General features: G+C 44.6%; 1 protein-coding gene across 2 annotated transcripts in view; it reads left to right on the plus strand.

Moving 5' to 3' along the window:
• ANO10 (anoctamin 10) overlaps positions 1-27,802 on the plus strand; it is a 111,965-nt gene that overhangs the window by 35,442 nt on the left and 48,721 nt on the right. The window lies entirely within an intron of this gene.

Below are 27,802 nucleotides of genomic sequence, written 5' to 3' on the forward strand. Positions count from 1 at the left end.
CCATGAATTTAGCACGTATTCTTAGCCTTTTCCAAAGAAATGTCACAATGTCACAAATGCCAAGAACTGCTTTTTGATTGTGTGTCATTGTCCAGAGGTATGAAATTCATTGTGCATACTCTCACACTCTACAGTATAATTGTAGGACGACACCTGATTTCACACAGTGTACAAAGAGGCTAGTTGTGTACATCTCAGCTTTTCCTTTTATTTACCATGTTTTGGAATGTGAGATCCTTTGGCATCTTGAAAATAAAGCACTCAGCAGATGCAAATGGGAGAATTTGCATGAATTTGGTTTTCTGCTAGTGATATCCTCGCCAGAATGTTGTGACCTTTCATCATCAGATACCTTAAAAGTAGAATGGTTGCAGATGTTTCTTAAAGCCAAATTCAGTAGGATTGTAGAGTGGTGTGTCACACTCATGCCAAAGGCCTTAGGACCGAGTGGAGGAAATGAAATGTGTAACTTGCATTTCCAGTTTGGGCTGGGGAGAATACGCTATGTTGCTTCAGATTTTGTACTTGTATCATAGTTGATAGGAATCTGTGATCATGCTAGATGCTGTATGCAGGCTGTGCGTCTTGGAGGATTATTTTTGACAGCAACGAGTAGAAGGGGAAAGACAATGGCCCTGGAAGATGAAAGTGGATCTGTTTGAATTTTGTGACTTGAAAAGGATTAAGTGCTATGTGCAAGGCTGACTTACTACCTGAAGCAGTGTGAGAACAGGGCAGTGAGAAGCCAGCTGGCGAGGCTCATTGCATGCCTGCTTGATTTAGGATATAACCCCAATTTTGTAGATTTAGAAGCTTATTATTTTTTTTAACAAATGCATTCAGGGTTACCAAATCTTTTGTTCCTAACTTAAAACTTCTGAGACTCAGGAGAAACTGAGCAAAATGTCAGGTAGTTTGCAAAGAGGTACTTGTCCAGTGACCTCTGCACTGGTGTTAAAGTACAGGTGGAACTGGTTCTTAGGCTATTTCCTGGTAAACTGAGAACAAGAGCAAGGGAAGCTTAGAAGCTGTGAGAGACAGAGAGAACCTGAAAACCACCTCCTTGCTGCCCTAAACAGAGCAGAGGTGTGCTATGCTGTGAAGCAGGTCTTGGCCTCCGCAAGCAGCTGTGGGGAGTGGTTGAGGCAAACAAGTACCACTTGCTGCTTGGCTTTGCCTTTGCTATTTTTTTTCCCCTTGTATTTTATTTTTAATTTTATGATACAATCCCATAGGCTCTGGGATTTTGCTTCTACCCTCTCCAAATTCCCTCTCCCCAACTGATTTCCTCCATATTATTACAGTGGTATAGTCCTTCATAAGCAGTCGTTAGTCCATCATTTTGCTATTTAAGTGTGTCATGACATTGCAGGTACAGACACTGGCAGAGAATCCAGCATCCTATTGTCAAGATATATCCAACAGTTTCATTGGGAGTCGGTTTGATTTGGAAGTAGAGATGCGCATACTGCATTGTGTTTTCACAACTTGACATAATAGTCTCTATTAAACATTCCATAAACAAAATAAAAAATAGGAAGAAAGTTAAAAAAACGTAACATGCTCCTAAATAACCAATGTGTTGATAAAGAAGTGAAAAAGAAAACAAAAAACCTTGGATGAAGTGATGCTACTGTGATCTATGTGTCAGTGAAGAATTTAATAAGAGAAAAAAAACTGTTCTGAAGAAATGGAAATAAAAACAGAAATATCAAAACCCATGGGTTTCAGCCAAAACAGTGTCGAAGGTGTTATGGATTTTTTTTAAAAAAATGAATAGTAGGAGAAAAGTATTTCCAAGCTAACATTAATCCACTGGCAAAAATACCAGCAAGATTGTGAACTATTTTATTACCTTCTGGATTTATGCCTCTATTTAGTAAGAAGTATTTGCTTTGTTTACCTAGAGTAAATCCTTGAAAGGGTGATTATTTTGTTTTTTTTTTTTTAATAGGGACAACTGATACATTGTCACTATTTTCTAATACATACATCGTCTAGAGTAAGTTTGAGGGTTGAGGGGTAGGAGAAGATTGTCAACTAAATATGAAATATTCTTTCAATGCATCTTAAGAAGTTTGGATAAAATACATACAACTTGAACTTAATCATTTTTAAGTGTGTGGTTCTGTGCCATGAAGTACAGCCATCGTGACCACCTGTCTTCAAAACTTTCTCACGTTCTCAAACTGAAATCCCACTTCCCTTAAACACTAACTTCCCCTTCCCCTTCCCCCCTCTCCCAGCCCCGGCACCCACTACCCACCGTCTCTGAACTTGACTGCTTTGTGTGCTCGCTTAAGTGGGATCCAAATCTGTCCTCTTCTATCTGGTTTACTGTGCTTACCATAATATCCTCAAGGTTTATCTCTGTTGGAGCCTATGTCCACATTTTCTTCCTTTTTAGAATTATTTATCTGAGAAGCACACAGGGCGGGCAGGAGAGAAATTCTCCATCTGCTAACTTACTCCATAAATGCCCGCAACAGCTAGGACTGGTCTGAGTGGAAGCCAGGATCCTGGGGTCTCACATGGTGCAGACTGCAGTCATCGTTTGCTGCCTTGCAGGGTGCACATTAGCAGGAAGCATTCCAGAATGGGACAGAGGCATCTGAAGCGGCAGTTTTCCCCCTCTCTATCTGTGATTGAGTAATATTCCATGCAATGTGTGTCCAACGTGTTGTATTATCTGTCCACCTGCCGGTGGTCACTCGAATCACTGAGGTGAGTCGTGAACTGTGACCGCAGGTGTGTGCATACCTGTTCAGGTCGCTGCTTTGACTCCTTTTGAGCATGCTTGCAGGAGTGAACTTGTCAGATCATGTATTCTGTGTGCAGGTTTTTGAGGAATCAGCTAACCATTCCCCTCAGCAGTTGTGCCAATTTATATTCTCACCAGTACTGCACACAGGTTCCAGTTTCTCCACATCCTTGTTAGCAATTGTTGTTGATTTATTTTAGTATGAGTCACTCTAATGGGCCTGAGGTTATCTCATAGTTTTAGTATGAATTTCCTCAATGACCGATGATTCTCAGTGTTTTTTCACCCAATAGAAGGTTTCTGTTCAAGTCCTTTTCATTTCTTAAAATGAGTTATTTATTTGTATTGAAAAGGTGGATAGAGAGAGAGAGATTCCATTTGCTGGTTTACTCCCCAAATGACTGGAGCTGAGTTGATTGGAAGCCAGGAATCAGGAGCCTCTTCCAGGTTTCCCATGTGGGTGTGGGACCCAAGGACTTGAGCCATCCTCTGCTGCTTTCCCAGGCCATAAGCTGTGCTGGATTAAAAGTGGAGCAGCCGGGACACAAACCAGCATCCATAATGGGTTTTCAGTGCCTCAGTCAGATGATTAGCATGCCATGCCACTGCGTCAGCCCCTCACATCCTGTATAAACTCATTTCAACCTGATGTTGAGTCACAATTCTTGATGTCATTCTAAATACCAATCCTATATTGTTTGTATGATTTCCAAATATTTTCTCCCATTTCACGAATTGCCTTTTCATTCTGATAATATCCTTTGATGCACAGAATACAGATGAAGTCCAGCTTGTATTTATTTGAAAGCAAGAGACAGCAAGAGCTCTTCCATACAGAGATTTGCTCCCTAATGGCTGCAGTAGCCAGGGCTGGGCCAGGTCCAAACCAGGAGCCAGGAATTCCATTCATATCCCAACATGGGTGGCATCTCTTCCTCTGTCTTCCTAGACTGATAGTATGCTGTGTAGAAAGTGGAGCAGCCGGGACTTGAACCAGCTCTCTGAAATGGATGCCTCTGGCATGAAAACTGGCTTCATGTTGGTCTCACATTTTTTTTCTTTTCTTTCATGCTTTTGGTATCATACACAGGAAATCATTGCCAAATCCAGTGTCTTGAAGTTTTTCCTTTTATTTTCTTCTAATAATTGTATAGTTTAGATTTTTGATTCATTTAAAATGAATGCCTTGTGGAGCATCATGTGACCAGGTATATCAGGTTTTATTTCCAGTCTCTTTATGCTAGTCCCATACTTACTTTGATTATCACAGCTCTGTATTGTAGAGAGTTTTTGAAGTCAGAAATATGAGACCACCAACCTTGTTCTTTTTCAAGATTGCTTTGCCTATTTGGGAGCATATTTGTTATAATGTGCTTGTAGTAAGGTATAGCTACTTGTGATTTTTAGAAGTGTTAGCTGTGAGCCCGGTGCAGGCTCCCCCACCACTGCTTTTCCCTATGTTATTACAGTACGGAAGACCTTCAGCAATAGTCACAAGTCCATCATTTTTCTGTTGACGTGTGTCCTGACAATGTAAGGTATAGACAATGGTAGAGTCCAGCATCTTGTTGTCAAGAGCTGTTTAACAGTTTCCTTGGGAGTCCATCTTTTATTTGGGAGTAGAGATGCACACTGCAGCGTCTTCCCTTCTCAGTATGTTGGTCTCCATGACACAGTTCTTCTAGATATATATGTGTACATACATGTTTACTTATATATCTATTGATCTTGTATTTTGCATGAATGTTGCCTTATATCAAAGAGTACATATGTTTGTCCTTTTGGGATTGGTTTATGTTACTGAATGTAATGGTCTCTAGTTGGGTCCATGTTGTTGCAAATGGTAGAATTTAATTCTTTAAAATAGCTGAGTAGAATTCTAGAGAAGAGGTACCACAGTTTCTTTATCCATTCCTCTTTCATCAAGCATCTGGGATGATTCCATTTCTTTGCTATTGTAGGTTGTACTGTTGTAAATATAGGATTACAGGTCACTTTCTCATATACAGAGTCTGTTTCCTCTGGTCATGTTCCCAGAAGTGGGATAGCTGGGTCATATGGTAGGTCAGTTTTCAGTTGTCTTAGCATGCTCCGTACTGATTTCCGTAATGGCTGTACTAGGCTACACTTTCACCAGCAGTGAAGTAGGGTAGCTCTCCCTACATCCACGCCAGCAGGTGTTGTTAGTAGAATTCTGAATGTAGGCAAGTCTCACTGGAGATAGGTGTAATCTCAATGTGGTTTTTGTATTTTTCTGACAGCTAAGGAGCTGAGCATTTTTTCCCTATGTCTATCAGCCATTTGCATTTGTTCTTTTGGAAAATGTCTGTTCATTTCCTTCATCACTCCTCACCTGTTAAGCATGCCCTCAGCAGCTCCTGCACCAACACAACCTCAGACCCTCCTCCCTGGGCAATCTGCAGCTCCCTGTCCCTGGACCCCATCCATGCAGCTGCACAGCGCTTCTAGGAGCCAGGGTGGCGTGTCGGCAGCCCAGCGTCCTGCACCTTCCCACATCTTTTTTTTTTATTAGAATATGCAACTCTGCTGGCACACTGGTATAGTTAACACAGATTTGGCCTTAACCAGTAGAAGTGTTGACACTTGCCTAGGTACACGACAACCTAGGCACTTGCCTACAGCTGGGGAAAGCCAAGCAATTTGAACTTTTTTCTTAGTTTTTTAAAAATCTTCCTTTTTTTTCCCTCCTCCCCCCATTTTTTTTTTAAAGCTTGAGTTATTGCAGTGTGAAATTGAGTAAAGGAAAAATAATCATTGCTATATTCTGAGAAGAATGACATCACAATTTTTGTGTATTTACTGCCATCTAGTGTTGCCTTTAAAAACTGGTAATATTTGAACACTTGTTTGTAAATTAGATTTTCCATAGACTGAGATACTAGCTTACCCCCGAATATTAGATGAAACAGTGAAAAGTCCATTTTTGCATGTTAAACATAACACACAATCATAAAGTTCAGATTGTAAGATTAAATCAATATCCAAATAATTTCCCTTAAGTAATCATTATCCTCACTTGTGGGATGAATTTCATTTATTTAATTTCAACCAAGAATCACACTTTTAATTCAAAATTAAAAGAAAGCTCCTTCCAATTTCTACAAAATAAAAATAACTTAAAATCAAATGTTAGATATTATTTTGAATATTTTTAAATGAATAAGTTCTGTTTTCATTCTGTAATAGAGAACTTTCTTTTTTTTTTTTTTTTTTTAATATATAATCCATTTTATTGTATTGTTGTTGACAATCTTTACATAGTTAACTATAGTTGAAGGAAAATCAAGAAAGAGAAGGAAAAAAAAAAAAAAAAAAAAGGTTCAGGGGGATAGGGAGGTGGGCAATGCTATTATGTCCATATTGTTTCCATCATGTATCTGAGGTAAAAGGGGATATTGAGGGAGAAGCCCCACCCGGTTTCCCGCCCACCCCAAGTCCCATATGTGGGGCATGCTCTGAGATATGTGCTCAAGTGGAGTTAATAGTTCTCCAGTTATGAGTCACTGCCAGTTTCGCTCGATGAGGTGGTCCACTGATTGATATGGTCCATCATGAAGTCTCCATTTGTCCCATATTTCGCTGCCAACATGTAGCTGAGATGAATGATTGTCCTATTCTGTCTTCTGTCTTTTCTTGGTTAGAATTCTGAGTCCAGCAGTTCAAGTGGGGAGATCTCCAAAGATACTTTGAGGTATTCCCAGACCAGATTCTTGTATGTTCTAGCAAGCACAGGGCCCGGCACAGTCCATCACCCTGATCAGCTGGTGGTTGCAATTGCTGTGTTGGTTCTGTTTTCAGTCCCGAGTTGCACCCAGAAGGAAGCAGGCCGCACCCAGGCATGTCCGGGCCCAGCCCGCCATGAGCCATGGGCACATGGCGGACTGGGTTCGGGATCCGAGCTAGACGTCCTCTCCCGCAGCCCTCGGCTCGCCTCGAGAACTTTCAATACCAGAAAGTGAACGCTAGCAGTTTACTTACTGTACTGGCTCTTTTTCTAAGGAGGTGAATATAAATTTTAATATTTAGATCCTCATGACCTGTTAGCGTGCTGCTAAATCATTTAATTCCATTAAAAAATAACATCTAATTGCATTTTCTGTGAAAAATAGGCAATTGTCATGTTTTCTGTTTCTCCCCAAGAGTTGGTTGGACATAGAGTTGCCCCTTCCCTGTTGGCAGTGGGTAAAGATGCCCCTTCCCTGTTGGCAGTGGGTAAAGATGCCCCTTCCCTGTTGGCAGTGGGTAAAGATGCCCCTGCACAAACTGAGCTGTGATCATTCTTTCATGCCTTTGCTCACTGGGCTTACTTTCTTAGTTCACACTGAAAGCAGCCTTGGACACATGAATCATTCCTGTATGCCCTTCCTGGTGTCTCACTAATTTTGGACACGTCATGCATATGTGCCGCCTCCTCTCCTCCCTCCGGAAAAGTTAACATTCACGCACAGACATTGGCCGCTCCACAGATGTGGATTGTGGCCCTGCCCTGCCCCCGAGGCCGTTACCTTGTCCTGTGGGCCCAACTCTCATGTATCTCTATTACCAGTATTGTCGTCATCTTTGCGACGCCAGCAGTGGCACAGTGAACAAGTAACTTGATGTAAGAGTCAAGTAGTGGCTCAATTAGAATCTCAGCTTTTCCTCTTAATCTCTGTGGACCTCAGTTTTTCCCAGTGGTAAAATGGGGGCATTGGTAGTGATGGGTACCACGTTGTTGAAGTGGCGGAAGTCAGATTTGGTCACAATTAACTAACACCCCTGGTTTTGTTTGTTTTTAAGATTTGTTTTTACTTGAAAGTTGGAATCACAGAGAGAAGGAGAGACAGAGATAATCTTCCATCCGCTGGTTCATTCCCCAAAAGGCTGCCACTTCCAGAGCTGGGTCAGTCTGAAAGTGGGAGCCAGGAGTTTCTTCTGGGTCTGCCATGTGGGTTCCGGGGACCCAAGTGCTTCAGCCCTCCTCTGCAGCTTTCCCAGGCTGTCAGCAGGGCCTAGATTGGAAATGGAGCAGCAGGGACACAGTCTGGCTCTCAGCTGGGCCGATGGTGCCACAGTCAGGATTAGCCTGCAACGCAGCCGTGCCTGTTCTAATAGCAACCCATTCATGGCTTAGCTTTCAGAGGTAGCCCCGTGTGCCTCTGCCAGCTCCTGGCTGTGTTCTTCTGGGCCTGTTTGTCTATGATGATGCTGACTGTCTTGTCTGTTTTGAAGCTGCTGTGCACCTCCGGCTCTCAGGACCTCCTTGCATCCTGTGCCCCGACTCTGTTTTTCTTCTCTGTCCCTGTTCACCCTGCCACACCACAGTCGTCGCATCCATCAAGGCTTGCCAAGCTCGACCTTGGAATATTTGTTTAGTCTCCCTTCCTCTCTCCCTCTCTCCCCCTGTCTCCCTTCTTTCCCTTCTCTCCCCTCCTCTCTCTCTCTGTTTCTCACCCTCCCCCCTCAACCCCCTCCCCCTCCCTCTCTCCCTCACTATTGGCATGTTTTCAGTTGAGGCTTCTCACCTAGAGTCATTTCTGAGACAGCGTTGTTGAGGGTTTGCACCTGCTGTGCATGTGCTGATGGTTCTCACATGGCCTGGTTCACCAGCTTCTGGCCCCGCAGCCCCGCAGCCCCGCAGCCCCGCATGCTGCTTGCCAAGCTCTGCATACACACTCTCAGAGTGCCGCCATAGAACACCAGATTCCCTGTGATCTCCCGTTCCATTGTTGGGCATCCCAACACGCTTTGCGTGTGTTGCTGTTAGAATTTAGTGCAACTGCTCTGCCCTCAGCGTGTCCGCTCCTCCGGGCTCTGGGCTTCCTGAGCACCTTGGCAGTGGCGTTGGAGAAGCAGCCTCTGAATGGCTTCCACTCCTGTATTTGCAAGTGATTAAACCTCCCTTTGTTCAGTGTTTGTTAATGAGTGCAGGAGTCATGTAGTGGATTTTTTTTCCTTTGGTGGTGAAAATACAGTTAGTGAAAGTTATTTAAGAATGTATTTTAAATTTGAAGACCTTGATAACGTACCTTTGGAGAAGTGTATAAAGAAAACCCTTAGAATGACAAGATTATATTTATAAGACAAGATGAACTCAGACAGTATGGCACAGTGGTTGAGAACATCGGCTTTGGGTTCACCTGGTGGCTACACTGTAGACTAGCTACGTGCCTTTGAATGGATTCAGTTTCTACTTCCTCCTGTACCTTTTCTTTTTTAAGATTTATTTTTGTTTGAAAGTCAGATATACAGAGAGCAGGAGAGACAGAGGAAGATCCTCCATCCGATGATTGATTCCCCAAGTGACCACAACGGCTGGAGCTGAGCTGATCGGCAGCCAGGAGCCTCTTCCAGGTCTCTCTCATGGGTGCAGGGTCCCAAGGCTTTGGGCTGTTTTTGACTGCCTTCCCAAGCTACAAGCAGGGAGCTGGATGGGAAGCAGGGCTGAATGCAAGGAGAGGACTTCAGCTGCTCGGATGCCGTGCTGAACCTCTGTATCTTTTTTCTTTTAATGAATACATTAATGCATAAAGAGACCATTTATTACAAGACAAAGCAAGATGAGTAATTCAGTATTTGTTAGCTGTTAAGTCTTTTTTTTTTTTTTTTTTAAGAAAAGTCACAGAGAAATCTTCATGTCTCTGAAAGTTTTAATTAAAACTAACTAGTTTAATTAGTTTAGGTTAATTTTTCAAAGCTTAACCTGATACTAAATCGACCACTAACAAACTGATTGATCTGGTCAAGTTTCTGGGAGGGTAAATGAGTTTTGACTTTTGAATTAGGGTCTTTTACAAACTTTATTTACCTGAAAGGCAGAAGGAAGGATATAGACAGACATCTTTCATGTGCTTGTTCACTCCCCGAAGGACCACGACCAGCAGGCTAGACTGGCCGAAAGCAGGAACCAGGAACTCCACATGAGCCTGCCATGTGAGTGCAGGGCCCCGTCCCTGGGCCGTCTCCTGCTGAGTTCCTTGGGTGCCTTAGCAGGGAGTTAGATGTAAGGTGGAGCACCTGTATGGGATGCTGGTGCCAAAGGCAGCAACTTCACCCTCTGAGCCACAGGTGCCAGCCCCTGAACTGGGTACTTCTTTTTTTTTTTAAGATTTATTCAGTTTATTACAAAGTCAGATATACAGAGAAGAGGAGAGACAGAGAGGAATATCCTCTGTCCGATGATTCACTCCCCAAGTGAGCTGCAACGGGCCGGTGCGCGCCGATCCGAAGCCGGGAACCTGGAACCTCTTCCGGGTCTCCCACGTGGGTGCAGGGTCCCAATGCATTGGGCCGTCCTCAACTGCTTTCCCAGGCCACAAGCAGGGAGCTGGACGGGAAGTGGAGCTGCCGGGACTAGAACCGGCGCCCATATGGGATCCCGGGGCGTTCAAGGCGAGGACTTTTAGCCGCTAGGCCATGCCGCCAGGCCCTGAACTGGCTACTTCTGAATGGAGTCATGGAGCTGGATTGTTTTCTTCTCCTTTTGTTTTGTTTTTGTTTTTATTCCTGTGATAACCTTGCTAAGATCTTGGTCTTTCTGTCAGCCATTCCCCCTGTTGGATTTTTATTGTATGTGTTCTCCTAATATTGTGGGGATAAATAAAGGTGGCCAACGTGGAGTCTTTTGTTAAACACAGATTGATTGTGTGATTACTATATGCCAGGGATACCAGCTTTAGACAGGTTTTGAGGAAGAGTCATGCTGAGAGAACCCCCAGGCTGTCAAAGGCCCTTCCTCACATGACCACATGACCCAGTTCTCTCTCTTCTCTCTTGTGGTACTCAAAGGGACAGGTTATCCCACCTGCAGAGCACAACAGGGTACGGTGAGAATATCCATGAGTGCTCAGCAAGGGGAATTTTGTACCCAAGTCTGTTTTTGTGTGATATGCTTGTTACGGTAATTGGCATAATTTAATGAAGTGGAATGAAAACTGATGAAAAGTGGGTGCTACACAGAAAGAGCCATCATTTCTGTGAAAACCTTTGGAAGGACTCCATAAAGGCAAATTGCTATCAGATTGGATAAAGATGAGATAATTACGAAAGATTGGGGAAGAATCATGAGATTGTGGACAGCTTCCAGATTATGTTTTCGCACGGCTTCCCTAATGCCTCTGCTCTTTCCACTCCTCTCCAGAGAAAACAAACCTCAGAACCTTGGGTGGTCTCCTGGGTGTTGCTGGTGTGTGCACCTACGGGAGTGCTCCTAAAGCCGGACCACCCTCTCAGCAAAGGCCTGGAGCCTGCACCACATGATCTGCCAATCAATGTGTGTTGAAGTATTTCCTAAAATTCTACTGTAAGAATGACCCTTTTTAGGATTCCCCTACTTAAACCATTTTTTATAATGAATTCAGGAATTCTTAGTCCTGTCTATGCCACTAAATGGGCTGTTTGTGTCCTTGGTGTTACTGACTTGGGGTCTTGGCTTTTACAACTTTGGCCCAATGGGAAGTATTGATTTCATTGAAGAACCCAGTGCCCTGGAAATGGAAATTGACTTGCTGAGGTCCACTCTTTGCAAATTGCTTTGTGTGGTATTTGAGATCTCACAGTGGTTAGCTTGAACCTGTTTCTTGCCCTGGCAAGTATAGAAAAAGGCCAGTCTCCCACCTCTAAAAAGAGATGGGCTTACTTCCAGATTAGAGTTGTTTTCAGAAAAGAACACAAAGGTCTGGGGGTAGCATGTCCAGGCCTCCTCTGCCCTCCCCACGCATCCTTTGCACTCAGGACTGCGTCGCTTTCCTAAAAGTGAAGTCATGGAGCATAGCATTCACAGTCTCCTGAAAATCCTCCAGAAAGCCACAAACACCTCAGATACCTCTTCTGTGACTCATGTTGGTGGACTTGTCCTCTCCTCTTGGTCTGTGCTTCCAGGGCCTTCTGGGAACACCTTGCCCCTGGGCTGTGTCTTGTGGTCTTGGCCCCTGGGCTGTGTCTTGTCACCTTGCCGCTGGGCTATCCAGCCTCAACAGCAGGCTGCCAAACTCAGCAGCTTCCTCTCGTGCTTTCCTGACCTTGCTCTTGCAAGGTGTGAACTTCCCAGTCATATATGTGAACCCACTCAACGGCCAGTGCTTGCCCTTCTCTGCCTTCCCAGGTTGTAATGCCTTCGGGGGATGGAAAGATTAGAAAGCACTTTGGGTTTCCATTTCTTCCCCCATCTAGTGTAGAAAAACAAGTTTTGCTCCAGAGAAGCGGAAGTAAATTGTAAGCATCTAAGAAGCTTCTCCTGTCCGCAGCACTGAATGGAGGGTGAAGTGGTTTTGAACCCAAAAGCCTTTGTGTGGCAGAGAATCTCTTTGAAGGGAAAGTGAGACAGTGGGGGGTTACCTAAGGTAGGCCTGGGGATTGGGGCGTAGTGGCTAACCTGAACTGGGGTCTCCGAGCTTGCCATGAACTTAGTGCAGCCTTCATCTTCACTCACTAACATAAATTCTCCTTGGCCATTCTGTAAATAGGTTGTAAACGGAATTGGTCACATTTTCTCATCATGAGGTCATGAGATTGAACTTAAGTCCTGTCCTTACCCCTACCCAGGGCAGTGGGGAGGATGAAGTGGCTTGTTCCTGGAAAGCCCGACTCCTGTGTGTGGACAAAGGCTGTGCTCCGCTGTGTCCACCTCCGGCCCCACGGCCCTGGTCTCTCCTCTGCCCGTGCTCATCAGGCCCCAAGTCCAGACCCAGCCCTCTGGGGCCTCTCTCCTCTTGTTCTCCAATCCACCACGTTGATCTTTCCCTGCAAGCTGGTCAGGCAGTCCTGGTTTCTGATGGCTGCCATCCCTACAGGCTCCTTCTTCTGCCAGCCTTGCCAGGCTTTGCTGCAGTGGTCCTATAAGGTGACCTGTCCACTATCACATGACATGCTTTATTTCAATCAAAAAACCTCCACGCATTTCCAGGCTGTGTTGGGGACTGGAAGAAGATGAGAAGTCCCACTTGTTCTTGCTGGGGAAGTGGGCAAGCACATCACTTCAGCACTCATTTTTGATGCCTCTCTTGTTGCTTTTTCCCTCAGTTTAAAATAATGACCCACAAATCATGTTCATTTGTGGCTAGACCCTATTCAGTCAGCCACTTCCTCACTTTAATTTCCTGGGATGAGTGTTTGGCTGCTGCTTAAGATGATGCTTCAATTGCCTGAATCCCATAGGTGCTTGATTCAAGTTCCAGCTTTCTATTGATGGCAACAGTTATGGCTCAGCACTTGGGTCCCTGTGTCCCACATAGGAGAAACAGACGTATATCCTAGTTCCTGGTTTTGACCTGACCCAGCTCACGATGTTGCTGGCATTTGGCAAATGTTGAACCAGTGAATGGAAGATCTTCCTCTTGATTTCTCTGACTTTCAAATAAAATGTAAATATATAAAAGCTAAAAAAAATAATAATACCCACCTGTATCCCAAACTTAAAAGGTGAGGTCGGTACTGTAGGTCAAATTGCAACTCAGGAAACATTGAGCCGTTTTTGGCCTTGGACCTTCATGTTATAAGTTAGATCAGTCTTGACTTTATTTCAGCATCATAAGCATTTGCATTTTAATTATGTCTGCAAAATGGTTCTGATTTGGCCAGTTTGTCATGTTTCTGCTTATTTTGATAAATTGTTATTGTTCTTTCATGGTTGCTTCTGGCCCTGCCCAGCACTCCCCCACTTCCGGATGGGCGTTAGTTTCTGTTGTAGTTCCCCAAGCCGCCATGTCACAAAGGCTGAACTCATTTAGGCGCCATATGAGAATGTTAGGTGGACTCCAACGTGAGTACAGATGTAAGGCGTTAGTGTAGCCACTGCATTTTCTTCTCAGTCAGTAAGATGTGTTTGCAATCCCGTTAGGTAGCATGTAGTGCTGAAAGTGGACTGTTTCCAAAGATAGCAAGAACCACAAGAAGAAATCTTTGAATGTTTACTCTTAAGAAAATTTCATGTATTAACTAGAAAATCTTGGGGACCAGCACTGTGGTGAGGGTGTTCAAACCTCTTCGTTTGGTGCCAGCATCGCATGTGGGCACCTGCTCAAGTCCTGGCTGCTTCATTTTCCATCTGCCTCCCTGCTCATGGCCTAAGAAAGCAGCAGAGGATAGCCCACCCTCCCCCTGACTCTGTTGTGACTCTTTTGGACATAAATAAATAAACCTTAAAAAAATTATGTTCCAAGAATCAGAAATAGTGTTTTTTTTTAAATTAAAAAAATGATAAAAAATTGATTTGAAAGACATATAGAGGTACAGACAGACGGAGGTTTTCCATGTGCTGATTCGCTACCCAGATGCCCACAGCAGCAGGGCTTGAGCCTCACCTGATCTGGGAACAGGGGCTTCATTTAGGTTTCCCGTGAGAATGGCAGGAACCCAAGGACTTGGGCCAGCATCTGTTGCCTCCCAGGTGCATTAGTGGGAAGCTGGATTGCAAGTAGAGGCAGACTGCAAACCCAAGACTACCCAAGACTGGGATGGTGTGTCTGAATCTGCTCTGCCATGATCCCCACCCAAAGTGCCACTTTTGCACTCACGTGTGATTGTGTGTGTGTGTGTGTGTACACTTTTAAAGTAGGATGTCTGGAATCTGAAGGTCACAGCTGTCCTCTGGCAGTCTAAACTCAGGCTGAATGAAGATGGGGTTGTCTTCAGGCTGTCCCCAGTGGGCCTGGCTATGAGCACTTCTTCATGCACAAAGGACTTCCCGTTGTCCTTTCCCTTTCGGCACTTCCCACAGAAACCAATTGGTACCATCTGTGCTAGTAATTAAGCCCATGGTGTGGTCGCTGGTGCAAGGAACTCGGGTCGGGTCGAAGGCACGTTTCACAGCAGGAAGGTGAAGGGGTGGGAGCGGAGAGAATGCAGTTTGTTAATATTCCTTTGTTCTAACCAGTTGCTGAAAAGGAAGCACAAAGAGCAGAGCAGCTCCCTTATAAATCAGTCATGTTTGCCCACAGCCCGAGAACCTTTTGGCCACCGAGGATTAGCAAGGACATTGAGCAAGGTTGTAGGTAGAGTCCTTGGTGTGGCTGTTGGATTTGTCCTAGAAATTGCTATAATGTGCATCCGGTCTAAATTTGGACAATAAATGTACTGAATGTGCTTGCCAGGGAATCGGGGTGAGGAGAGGGTTCAGAGGCATGCATCAGAGTGATGGAATTGTTCATATCTCCGTTATGGCAGTGCTTTCCTATCTCAGTGCACTTGGAAAAAGAGCTAGATGTGCCGATAACTGATTTTTACTTTGTGTCAATTTAAAATAAATTTAAAATTGTGAGGCTGGAGTTACAGCACCGCTGGCTAAGCCTCCTTTACCAATACTGACATCCCACATGGGTTCCAGTATCAGTCCCGGCTCCTCTACTTCCAGTGCAGCTGCCTGCTCACACACCTGGGAAAGCAGCAGCAGATGGCCCAAGTCCCCACGTGGGCTCCACAGGGAAGCTCCTGGCTTCAGCCTGGCCCAGCCCCCGATTCTTGGAGCCATTTGTGATTTAGCTTGCAGATAGAAGATTTCTCTGTCTCTCTTTCTCCCTCTGCTCTCCCCCCTACCCCGTAACTCTGTCTTTCAAATAAAATAAATATTTTTAAAGTGTTTCACTGTATAAAATATTTTAGAAAATCTTTTTGCTTGTAAGTTAGTAAGAGGAAAGTAGTAGTTTTTTTTTCCTTTTTAAAAAAGGAAACCTTTTAAAACCTAAAACCAATTCATCTAAAATCATTTTATGTAACAAGTAGCTCTTTTCAATTCCAAATGAGATTTTTAATTGAATTTTTAGAAATACTGATGAAAAGAGCATGTTTATGGGAGAAGTGAGCATCACTTGCTTCTGAGTCTTTATAACATGTATTCACCAAAAAAGGAGCTACTGGTTTTGGGTATTGTTTTGCTGATGAGAGGAAATTAATGAGGTGAGGCATGGTTTGCAGACATTTGAGAATTCTCTAACCATAACTAAGAACAAAAAACCCGATCAGCTAGTGTAAGCTTTGTTGTTTTCAGAATGTAGGTCATGCACAAAGATGCAAATGATTGTGCAGAAAGCAGGGTGCCTCTGCGTTAAACCTTTCTTGAAGCCAAATAGCATCCTTGTGTCTCTAGAATCGATAGGATTTGCCGAGAGGCAACCCAAAGCTGCACAGAGAATGATCCAGAATCTCCGTGTCACAATGAGTAAGGGGTCAAGGGCGATGTCAGTTATCAGAGTTCCTAAAAAAATCCCCCCAAAACATACAAACAAAAACCAGTTTGCACTTGGTGGCTCTGTGTGATTAATCTATTTATTAAAGATTTATGGATTTGGAAGGCAGAGGTAGAGACAGTGACAAACAGTGGCTGAGCTGCGCTGGACTGCTGCACTTCAGTTAAACACGCCAGCCTGAACACTGAGCAAGTGGTTGGATGTGGCTGGCATGCGTGCTGCTGAACAGCAGCGGTGCCTAGGCCCGACTCTGAGCCTGTCAAGCTGCTCATCTGTTTCCAGGAGGACACCGGAACAGTGGGGAGGGCTGTCCTGTAGGAGGTAGCCTCTTCCCCTTGTGTGCATTGGTGGCGTCAGGAACATTGTCCAGTCAGTGAATGAGCGGACAGGATATGTGCTGCTCATCTCATTCATTCATGTTCTCTCCCTCTCTTCCTCCCTCTCTCTCCTTCCTCCTATTTGCACACATGTAGGTGAAAAGAATTCCTGGAGACATAAAGTATGCAGTTAGCTATTTCTGGGAGAAATCAGCATTCCCAGGTATTCCTGCTAAACTCTCGCACTTGCTCTCCATATACATAGAACTTTGAATCAAGTTTGCAGTGAAGTCATTTTCTGCCATGCATACCTCCTGAGTGGACAGCTTCATCTTTGACGTGGCTTGCTATCTGATAATGTCTTTTATTTTTTAAGATTTATTTTATTTGAAAGAGTTATGGAGAAAGGGAGAGACAGACAAATCTTCCATCCACAGGTTTACTCCCCAAATGGTTGCAGTGGCCAGAGTTGGGCTGGTTCAAAGCTGGGAGCTAAGAGCCTCTTCCTGGTCTTCTCTGCTGCTTTTTAGCAGGGAGCTGGATCGGAAGTGGGGTAACAGGACTAGAACCCACACGTGTATGGAATGCCGGCACCTGTAGATGAAGGATTAGCCGGATACACCACCACACTGGCCCCTGGTAGTGTCTTTTGATACAGTTTCATTTTTGATCTTCGTTGACAGTGTGTGAAAACTAGAAAGATATTCTCTTATAGAAATAGTAACTTTTGTTATTCAAACTTTTATTCTTCGAGTTGTAATAGCTTTATACATTTTACAACTTAAGAGGCCCCAGTGTACCATGGTGGTCCATCTCTCTGCTTCTGTCTTGGGGTCGGCATTGCCTTTCCCTGGAGACAGCCTGTATGACGGAGTGATGCATGTGCTTCCGGGGAGGTTTACCATGCCAGTAAACGCGTATGATGAACACTGACATTTGAGCAAGGCTTAGTGAATTTGTTTTATGCCTAGTTGTTGAGAACACGTAAGAGTGCTATCGACTATTTAAAAGGCACTTTTTTAAATGTAAGGGAATGCATATGTAAGAGGACCTCTCATGCTCTTGAACTTGAACTTGAATGCTATTTTACAAAACAGTTTTGACCTTTTCAGAGTGAGAGAAATTCTCACATCATGAATAAATGACAGGTTGAAGAGAAGTGATTGGTAAGCTTATTATTTCAGGTTTCGATCAGTTTCACCTCCAGGTTAGCAAGAGCAAAAGCAGCTTGTGAATAACAACTGTTTGGTGCTGCTCTTTACCAGGACAATACCAGGCCTGGACTGTGGTCAAGGCAGGGGAGCCATGTGTTGTGGGCTTCTTTTCTATAGGTGTACCTGTTTACTAGGAATGCATTTTTTAAAAGCTGCTCCGAAGGCCAAATCCTGTTTAAACATAAAATTGTGCATTTAGGAATAATAATTAGTTTTTGTCGATAGTGTAATTTGATAGAAAGACCACTTATTAGAGAACTTGGAGGCTTTTATTTATTTTTTAATGGCATAGAATTTTAAAAGCTGAGAAATGGTATGCTCTTTGCCGTTTCTGTTCAGATCACTTACCTTGAGGAGAGATCATGGAAGGGGGGCGTGGTCACGTGACAGCGACACAGGTTTCCCAGTGGACTTCTTAGGGTCTTCCGGGCCTCAGCCTCTCTCCTTTCCACGTGTTGCCCATCTCACTTTCTCCCTGCCCCCTTCATCTCCCATCATCTGAAATGTGCGGCCCTGCCCTTCTGCCGTTAATTCCATAGCCACCTCCCCAGCTCTACCCCAGGTTGCTCTCTGGGTCCACTTTGCTTTAATGGCATCTGGGGCTGTGTTCTGGGTCTTGAAGCCCCCCCTGAATTCAGGCCCTGGCCGGGTGCTGTAGCCCCCTCAGCCTAGAAGACAGAGACCATCTCCCTGGCACTGTATGTGGACAGCGCAGTGCCAGCTGACATGGTGAGGGTAGTGTGTGCTCCGTGTGAACCTGCCGCCTCATTGAGCTGCAAGAAGCCGCTGAGACCCAGAAGCCTGAATCACTGACTTGCTGATTCCACAGGCTTTGGAGAGGTTGTTCTTGTTGGGTTGCTTTTCTCTTTCATGGGAAAATGCTTGAAAGTCGTGTGAATTAATTAGTGTTTCATGTGACTCTAAAGATAGAGCATGAAGGTTTTTGGGGCATGATAAAACTGTTCTGCACCCCAGTTTTGGTCATATGTGTATGAATTGCTACATGTGTTAAAATTTATTGAAATTTGTACCAAAAAGTTAGCTTTATTGTGTGGTAGAAAGTAAAATTTTGGAAATAAAGAGTTTTGAGAATTTTGTGTATCCCTGCAGAAGTAGCTACGTCTGTGGGAGTCATGAGCTGAGGACTTACTGTCCTACAGAATGAGCTGTTCTGCTTGTAAGACAGTTGATGGAAACTTTGATTTCCAGGGATGTGGTCAGACTGTATCTGCTCTTCCCTCCATAATACTGCATTTCCCTAATTAGTATAAAGGCAGTGCCAAAGTGAGAGAGAATGGCAAGCCAGTGATGGGTGGCTGCCCCTGCCACCAAACACACACCCCAAATCCTTGGAAGAATTTTTAGCCATTAAACATGGAAGGTTTAGTCAGAAGCAAAATATTTGCAACAGTCTGAGCCCCCAGTTTCTCTGACCATTCGACCTTTATCTCCGTAGCATTTTAATAACCATATGGGAATGTTTGAGATTAACCCTGGCTGAATATGTTTCTACCGTGTGAGAGTCAGCGTCACACATGGGACTTGACTGGTGATTTGGCCGTGGTGACTGTCAGTGACGTGGGTGAAACATCACTGGACGGGGGACACAGCTGTCAGCACTTCTCACTGTTGTATTTTTAGTGATATAAACAATGGAATTATGAGATCAGGTGTTGTGTTCTTTGAGACCTGTCATGATCATATACACATACATATGTATACATACATCTATTCTAACTAACAGAAATGTAATACAGTATCTTTTCATTTAACCTTTCAAAATATTTGAGAACAAGTTTTTTTTTTTTCTTTAAAAGACAGAGATAAACAGATCCCTCATCTGCTAATTCACTCCCCAAATGCACACAGCAACAAGGACTAAGCCAGGCTGAAATAGGAGACAGGAACTCAGTCCACATCTGCCATGGGTTGGCAGGTGGAGGGTCTCTCCCCTGCCTCTGGCATTACACATCACAGGAGCCAGAACTCAAACCCAGGCACTCTGAGGTGCAGTGTGGGTATCCCAAGAGGCACGTTAACCGCTAGACAGAGTGTCTGCCTACATGCTTTAAAGTATGAATATTAAGCCAAACTGTCAGACATCAAAGAGAATCTTACTGAGTCATCACAGTCCCTTCGCATCCGTTCTCATAGAACTGTTTGGAAAACCTAGAATAATAGATAAACCAATATTGAAATGACATAGAGCTTGGTGAATTTTTTGAGCAAAGAATAAGTCAGGACTTGTGATATTTAAAAACAATGTTAAGGATGTTTCTCCAAAAAGTTTGCTCTAAAAATGTAGGTTGGTTCTTGAGAATCATTTTACTTTATCTCTGACAAAGTCACATACTGGTTAGGCAGCGAGGGGACATGTTGGAAGTTAGAATGCTTGTATTGATGACTGCAATGATCCTCCTGCCTTGAGTGCAGTAAGGACAGTGCACGTTAGTATGAATTAATGTAGGCCCTCAGCTTAGGCCTTTCACACCGTGGCCTGCGTCTGCAGGAGACCCTGCCTGCAGGTCGGAGTCGCCTGTGCACACACCTGTCTACCTCTGCTTCCTCTGTATTTTTCTTAGAGTCTTGCCTGACTTCCTACTTAACTGTGGGCTCTGGAGCTGATCGGTGTGGGGAATCTGTTTCTTTATTTTTATAAAATACGAAAGTCCTGGCAGTCCTTGTCTGCTAATTATATTGCAGGGAGGAGGGATGGCCTGGGTTACTCCTCTCCTTATTGACCTATTTAATTTGTATGTTGTTAAAATGAGGATCAATGGAGAGACTTGGATTATCCTATGGCTACCCAAAGCTCCAGAATAGTGTTGTTATATCCAGAAGAATGTTGAATTTGCTTTGATGTTTTCAGACAATTTCAACATAGTCATTTTCAAACTGAAGAGAGCCTGTTTCACCTTCCGTTTGATTTGCAGCATATTTCTTTTTTATTATTTGAATTATTATATTCATTTTAATTTATACCCAGCTTACTACAACATCTATTGTTAACGTAATAGTAAATCTTTATGTCATCCATAAGGGGCAGACTGGACATGTTGTTACAGTTTAATTGGATAAGGGACATTTTTATAAATATAAAGCATCGAACAAAATGTGAAAGCCTGTCCCTGCAGTCCATTACATGCATGAAGCCCTAAGTTGGTGATGTAAGTGCTGTGTACACTTGCTGAGGCACTGCAGAGCGGAGCACAGTGCTGTGTGTGTGCATTATATGTGCTGTATATGAGATACTTGAAAAGGTCAAGGAAAAGCATGTGGGAAAAAACAATGCATGGAATTCAAAAATTTTGCACCAAAATAAACTTATTTTTTTCTAAGTAAGCTTAGCTTTCAATTTCTTTATGTGAAAGGCAGAGTGACAAAGGGGAAGGAAAACACAGAGAAATGACTGCGATAGCCAGGATGAGCGCAGGTCGCAGCCGTGAGTCTGCGTCTCTATCCAAGTGTCCCATGGGAGTGGGAGAGGCCCTAGTTCCTGGGCCACGATCTGCTGCTTCCCTGGCATCTTAGCAGGAAGCTGTCTCAGAAGTGGAGTCGTTGGGTCCCTAACTGGCACACCAAAAGGGATGCTGACCTTGCCAACATTGCCTACATGCACTGTGCTATAACACTGGGACCTAAACGAGACTTTCAGTTGCATTTCCATGAGCTTTTTGAAGTACCCTGGCACAAATGCATGTGCACATATATATGAATGTATTTTATAAGCATATACCTTTTTTAGTGTTGTTGCACTCAAATGGCATATTAGAAATTGTTTTAGACCCTGGGAGTACTTAAGGAAACTATTACTGTTTGAAGTAGGACTGAAGTGAGAATGTAGATGCTGTATCCTGCCTTATTGTAAGTGCTTTATTATTATTATTATTATTATTATTCTAGAGGAGCTTTTGTAAGCATGTGATGGATGGGTGGATAGGCACTGGTTGTGAGTTACAAACTCAGTGAACTTCCAAAAATTCAATACATTTGTAAGACACAGAAAAGTATACCAGAAATCTCTTCTTAGTGGCTACCAAGTACGAGCAGCCACTCTCTGGCCTTCTGTTGCCATTTAGCTTGCCTGCGTTTAAATTGTGTGTAAATTGTCTGTCTGTCTGTCTGTCTATCTATCTATCTATCTATCTATCTATATTTAATCATCTCGGGATATTGGAATTGTTTTCCAACCCTGGTCCCTGACTTAGTGACGCGTCATTTTGTGTCACGGTGTTGATGTGCCTGCGGAAGCCTGTGCATGGCTGGCAGGGGCCGTGGCACTCCTCCAATACACTGTTTCCAGCATCCCAGCTCCAAATCCAGTGAAGAAATTGTCAAAAATGATGGCTAATTAGATTAATAAAAGATGTAGATATTTAAAGATTTGGTGAGTGAGCAGGGCAATTAATATGTGGCTAATTTTGAAAGTGACTCTAAAACAGGAAAGATAATTCAACAGTCCATATGTTCATCATATCCCTGACTGAAGAAATAAGCTGGCAGTCTTTAAAGCTTGATAATTTTAATCATTCCGTTGGTTATAATTCTCAGAGTGTGCTGGCTGTAACAACTTTTTACTTAATACTTTCTAAGTACGTTGTGTGAATATGCCGGAGTATATTTAATATTGTCATTTGAAGATAGAAGTGATAACAGTGTTACAGAACAAACAAAATGCATAACTCTGACGTGGAGAGATTATGTTGGCACATGCAATGCAGCAGCTTCTTGGATTTGGAAGGAATAATTTTCAGAAAACCTGAAGTTCAAGGTGAAAGTCCTCAGAGTTCTCAAAAATTGATGTTGAGAAAAAATCATGGTTGAGTGAAGTGGATATGAAAGCTGGGGCTCTGCTCACCCTACATGCCCCCCTTCCCTCCCAGGAGAAAGGAGAGAAGACACAAAACATCCTTCCCTCTTTAACTCTCCTCCCTCTCCCTGCTTTCCACCTAGTGTGTTTGCAGTACTTTTCCATCGTTGTGGACAAGAGAAGTTCATTCGCCTCTGACCAGACGATGAACATACCTCCAGGTTGCAGGGGTGGTTTGTCCAGCAGGTGTTTAGGTGTTCAGTGCAGCTGGGTCTGGGTGCTACACAGAAACAGGCTTGGTCTTTGATCCTGGGGCATCACCTGACACGGGCATAAAGCATGAAATCATCATGCAGAAGGATTTTATGTGACTGGGCTGGAGAGGAGAGCTTGACCTTGTCCAGAACTGGGGAGAAACTATTTTCGTGGAACAGTGACTTTCAGTAGAGCTTGAAGTGAAAGCTGGGGAGGTGGGACTGCAGGGGAATGCTTGAGACATGGGAAGAGAGTCTCTCCAGGGATATATGGGTGCAGGGAGGAAGGTGGGGTGAGTGAGGCTGTAGAGGCACAGAGGCCAGCTAACCTCACTTCTGACACCACGTTGAGGAGACCTTTTCTTAAGAGCGCTGGGTAGTCACTGCTGAGGGCAAGGCAAGGGATGGGAATGCGACTGTGGTTGGGACCTCATCATCACGTGCAGTTGGACAAAAGAAAACCACTCCTGCCTTGCTCAGCAGAGGGATGGTTCTCACTCATGCTCAGCATGGAGTATGTGTCAGAGGGGCCAGGAGAGGAAGTGGCTTAGGTACACCTGCAGTGGCTCAGGGGAGCGGCAGACTTGGCCTATGCGAGTGATCCTTCTGGAAAGCCTATGGGGGAGCAGCATCCCTGGGGTCAGTGGTGCCTTGGGTGTGCCTTGGGGGAGGGAGCATCCTGAGTGGGCCTAGGCTGAGTAGCAGAGAAAGCTCAGCCATGGAGGCAGGAGTCTTTGGCAGAAGATCTTGCCTTTGCTTCTGCTCCTGTTCAGGCCAAGGTCCTTGCCGAATAGGCAGGAGGACCTCATGACACGTGGACAAGCACAAACCCAGGGGTGCGTGTGGCTTTCTGGAGGGTAGCTATCTCCTCCTACCCACACTCTTTCTCCCTTCATCCAGTCACATCCCAGGGCACTTGGGAAAGGAGGGAATCCTTGGTAACCAGGGCCAAGCCAGGCAAGTGTTGCTGAAGCTATTGCTACATTTACCGTCTGAGAGCCAGTTCTCAGCATTTCCAGGGAAAAGGTGGAGTTGAGAGTTAAAGAGGAAGTACTGATAAAACTGTTTTCTCTAAGTTTCTCCCTAAAGCAGTCCGATATTCAAAACTGAGCAGAAAATGTACTGTTAGGAAGAAATGTACAGAAACTTGAGATATCATTATCTATGTGGGAACTGCTGAAGCAGAGGCCTGTGCAGATAAGCAGACCTGATCCATGCACAGTGCTTGCGGGAGGTGCTTGACTGAGTCCACTCCAGAGTTCCGTGCTTTGGCTGCCTTGAGAGGTTTGCTCTGTGGTTTTCCTTTTCCTGCTCCTCTGCCTTTTCTTTATTGGTCATGATCCTGAGCTGCTGTCGGACTCCACCTGTGTGGGTTTCTTCCCAGGCTTCCTCTTCACTGCTTCATCCCCTCTTGGGTATAGGCTTTTGTCCTCGCTTGCTGGCTGTTGCTCTATTCCTAAATGCCTCCTAGGGAACATAGCCAGGCTGCCACCCCCTGAATGTCACAAGCTAGTCCTTGACCCAGCAATCCAAGGCTCAGTTGCTCAGCCATTGCCAGAGCTTGGGGTTAACGGCCCTGCTTCTGCACACTCAGCCAGCTGCCATGTGGGCAGTGGCTTCATCTGGACTGTTTCTCTCTGCTCTGTCTGCGTAACTTCAGGGAAGGTCTGCATCCTTTCTTGCACTAATTGCTGCATCATGATGTTAACTGGTGTGCAGCTCCCCAGTCACCATGCTCTCCAACCCACTCTGCTTCTAAATGTGATTATCTGGAAACACAAATCTGGTTTTGCTGTCTGTAAAAGCCTTCCCTGGCTCTTCCCTGAGGGCAGGGTGAACAGAAACCCTGCGGTTCCTCTGCTTTTCCCCTCTCCACACTGCAGCAGCACTCAGTTCCTGCGGGCTGAGCACTGAGCTCTTCCTGCTGGGTGTAGGAGGTTGGGCCCTGAGCTCTCCTGGGAGCCTGCTTTTCATGTACTCTACTATCTTGTGTATTGCTTCACCTGAAGACATGGTGTGGTGTCTATGAATCATTTACTTTGAACCTTGAAAACCCACATCCCCTTCTCATGTCCAGAGAATATCTGACTTTAGCAGCCAGAAACTGCCCACCTTATGTTTTGGGCATGGACAAGGGCCCCTTCCTGGGGTCTGTGATCATTTTATTCTTACCTTGTTGAGGTCCCCTAGACTATCATCTGCCTGAACTGTGTACCCTTTTATAATCATACCAACACAGTTTGGGGGTCCAGTTTATATTTCCACCAACACTTTCCCTAATTTTGTATTACAGTCTTCCTGGTAGGTATGTGTCACTGTTTCCTTGTGGGTCTTTTTTTATTATTTATTTTAATCGAAAGAGTTAGAGAGGGAGAAAGAGAAGAGGGAGTCGGGGAGAGAAAGAGAAAGAGAGAGAGATATCACTTCTCAAAATGGCTGCAATCACCATAGCTGGTCTGAAACTGGGATCCAGGAGCTTCTTCTGGGCGTCTCATATGAGTGCAAGGGCCCAAGGATTTGGGCCCTCCTCCATTGCTTTCTCAGGCCATTAACAGGGAGCTAGATGAGAAGTGGAGTAGCTGGAACTGAAATGGGCGCTTGTATGGGATGCTGGCACTGCAGGCAGAGGATTGGTTCTGTGTGCTGTGGTGCCTGCCCCTCGCTGTGGTTGTGATGTGTTTTTCCCGTGCGAGTACTGATGCTGAGCACATTTCCTTGGGTGTGGAGCTTCTTGCCTGTCCACTGTCTCAGCAGCATTCGCACAGCTAAGTGACGTTCCGCTTCTGTAATGGACATTTTTCCTAGAAATGAGCAGTTGAGGGTTCTTTACCACTTTGCATTTTATAGCCAGGCCCAGCTTTCAGAGATAAGCTTTCCTGTAAATTTCAGGAAAGGCCTGACAGTCAGCAACAGCTCAGAATTCATCTCCTTTCTTCAGCCTGATAAAGGGCGTCCGCACAACCCTGCAGTTGACATTGTGCTTAGCAGTAAAGACCGGTCAGGGACGGGAAGGGGCTGCCCACCCTCACCCCTGGCCAGTTTGTTCGGCATTGCCCTGGCAGGTCTAGCCAAGACACTTGATTAGGCAAGAAAAGATAATCAGAGACAGATAGGTTGTAAAGCAAAGACTAAAACCATCTCTGTTTGCAGATAACATGTTCTTATACTCTACATAGAAAATCCTAAGGAATCCCCAGAAAAACAAGATGCATGACTCTAGAAAGAGAACTCTCCATTGAATTTCTCCTTTATAGAGATGAAGAAACATGATTATTAGCTTGTAGGTAGGCAAAAAGGTAATGCTACCAAATTTACTAACCAAAAATGGCATTGGAACATTTTTGATTCAGAAAACTGAAATGGCCTCTAGAATCTTCAGTGAATGGGAGCTATAATTCCTTCAGTTAATTCAGTGAGGACATAATGGCACTTGCTCAGTGCTAGACCCTTCTCGGCATCACAGATACAGCAGTGAACACAAGGAAGACATCTCTTCTCATGGATCATGTATCTCAGGGCAAACACAGGTCACCAAAACCCAAATGAAATATACAATGTGTCAATCACTAATAAGCACTCCGAAGAAAAATGAAAATGAAACGAGGAAGGGGGTTGGGTGGTGTCAAGATCAGAGTGTTGGAGCAATTTTAGCAAAGGCATCTGAGAAGCCTTCCCGGAGAGAGTAATGGCCGAGTCAAGACATGTGACGGAAGAGTGGTGCTGATGCCTAGAGGAGGAGCAGAGCACGATCAAGACCTTGAGGTGGGCTTGGCCTGGTGTCCTCAAGAACATGAGGGGATGGGCAAGGCTGCCCTGTATTGGCGGAGGGATAAAGTCGAGGGAGATGCTTCTAGAAGTCCAGTGGTGAGAGTGGGAGAACAGATCAGGCAGACTTGCTAGGTTTCAGGCAAGCATTTGGCTCAACACTGGGTGGCATGGGGGCTTCCAGAGAGCTCTGAGCAGAGCAGTAGATGGTCTGACTGGCTTGTGAATGGGGTCCGTGGCATCTGGCTGGACCAAATGGGAAAGCCCAGGTGGGAGGTCGTGGCAGTGAGGAAGTAGGCCTGTGCTAGAGAAATGCGTGTGAAAGTGACGGAGATAGCTGGGCAGCAGCGGAAGGATTTGATAATGGGCTGACGGCGGGAAACAGCACAAGGGAAGTGGCAAGGATGACCACCAGTTTTGACCCCTGCAACACGGAGGATGGGATTATGAGGTCTGAGACAGGCAAAATGATAAATGGTTTGTGTCATAAGGAGTAGATGATATGGATTGTATCAGGATTATATCTTTTTTAACTTTGGGGTAAACAAACCTAAATCGCATTAATTTTAAGTTGCAGTTTTGTAGGAACATTAGATTTTCTGTACTTATCCTGAAAATGTAGAAGAGAGAATAATTTTTTTTTCAGCTATTTACAGTTGAAGTTTCTTCTTTTTAGCTGTTTTAAGAATCAGGACAAAATAAAAATGATTTCCTTCATAAGTATCTTTTTATTTGAATGACAGAAAAAAAGGGGGAGGCGTGAGGGAAAGAGAGTTCGTGTCTACTGGTTCACTCCCCAGTGTTGCAGTGGCTGGGGAACCAATACTGGGAGCTGGGGACAAATTCCAGCTTGCCCATGTGAGTGTCAGGACCCATGACTTAAACCATCACCTGCCACCTCCCGGAGCAAGTAGCCAGAATCAGAAGCCAGAACTGATTATGAAACCCAGGAATTATAATGTTGGATATGCATAGCTTAACTGGCTTCTTAACCAAACTCCTGCTCCGTAAAAATGTCTTTTATCCCTATTTTACATACTCTTAGTGTCTTGGTCCTAGAGGGAAAATTTTTAAAGTACAACCTTCACCATTAAGGACCATGCTATATAGTGGGACATAAACAGGTGGTGTGAGAACTGTAGAATAATGCCATATTCAGACAATCCTCCTGACGGATGGTTTTTGATTTCCTGACTTTGCAAGTGTATGTGGCACTTTTTCCTCTGGCGTAGCTGTCACAAAATGACAATGCTTTGGTTCTGTCGCCTGAGAGACGGCTTAGTGAAATAGGCATGTGAAGAAAACGTGCTACCTCATTTGTGCTGTGAGCCAGCTGATGTATCAAGCACACCTCACACACGGGGTTTTGATGGGGTGTAGTTTGGGGTTTCTCTGGCACCCGTGTAAGCCCCTGGAGATGATGACGTCTTGGGAAAAGCATGCACGTGTCAGTGAGTTCAGTGCTGCACCGACCTCGGGAATGCGGCCTGCAGCCAGAGG

Source organism: Ochotona princeps, chromosome 21 (assembly GCF_030435755.1).
Source record: "Ochotona princeps isolate mOchPri1 chromosome 21, mOchPri1.hap1, whole genome shotgun sequence".
Taxonomy (NCBI): domain Eukaryota; kingdom Metazoa; phylum Chordata; class Mammalia; order Lagomorpha; family Ochotonidae; genus Ochotona; species Ochotona princeps.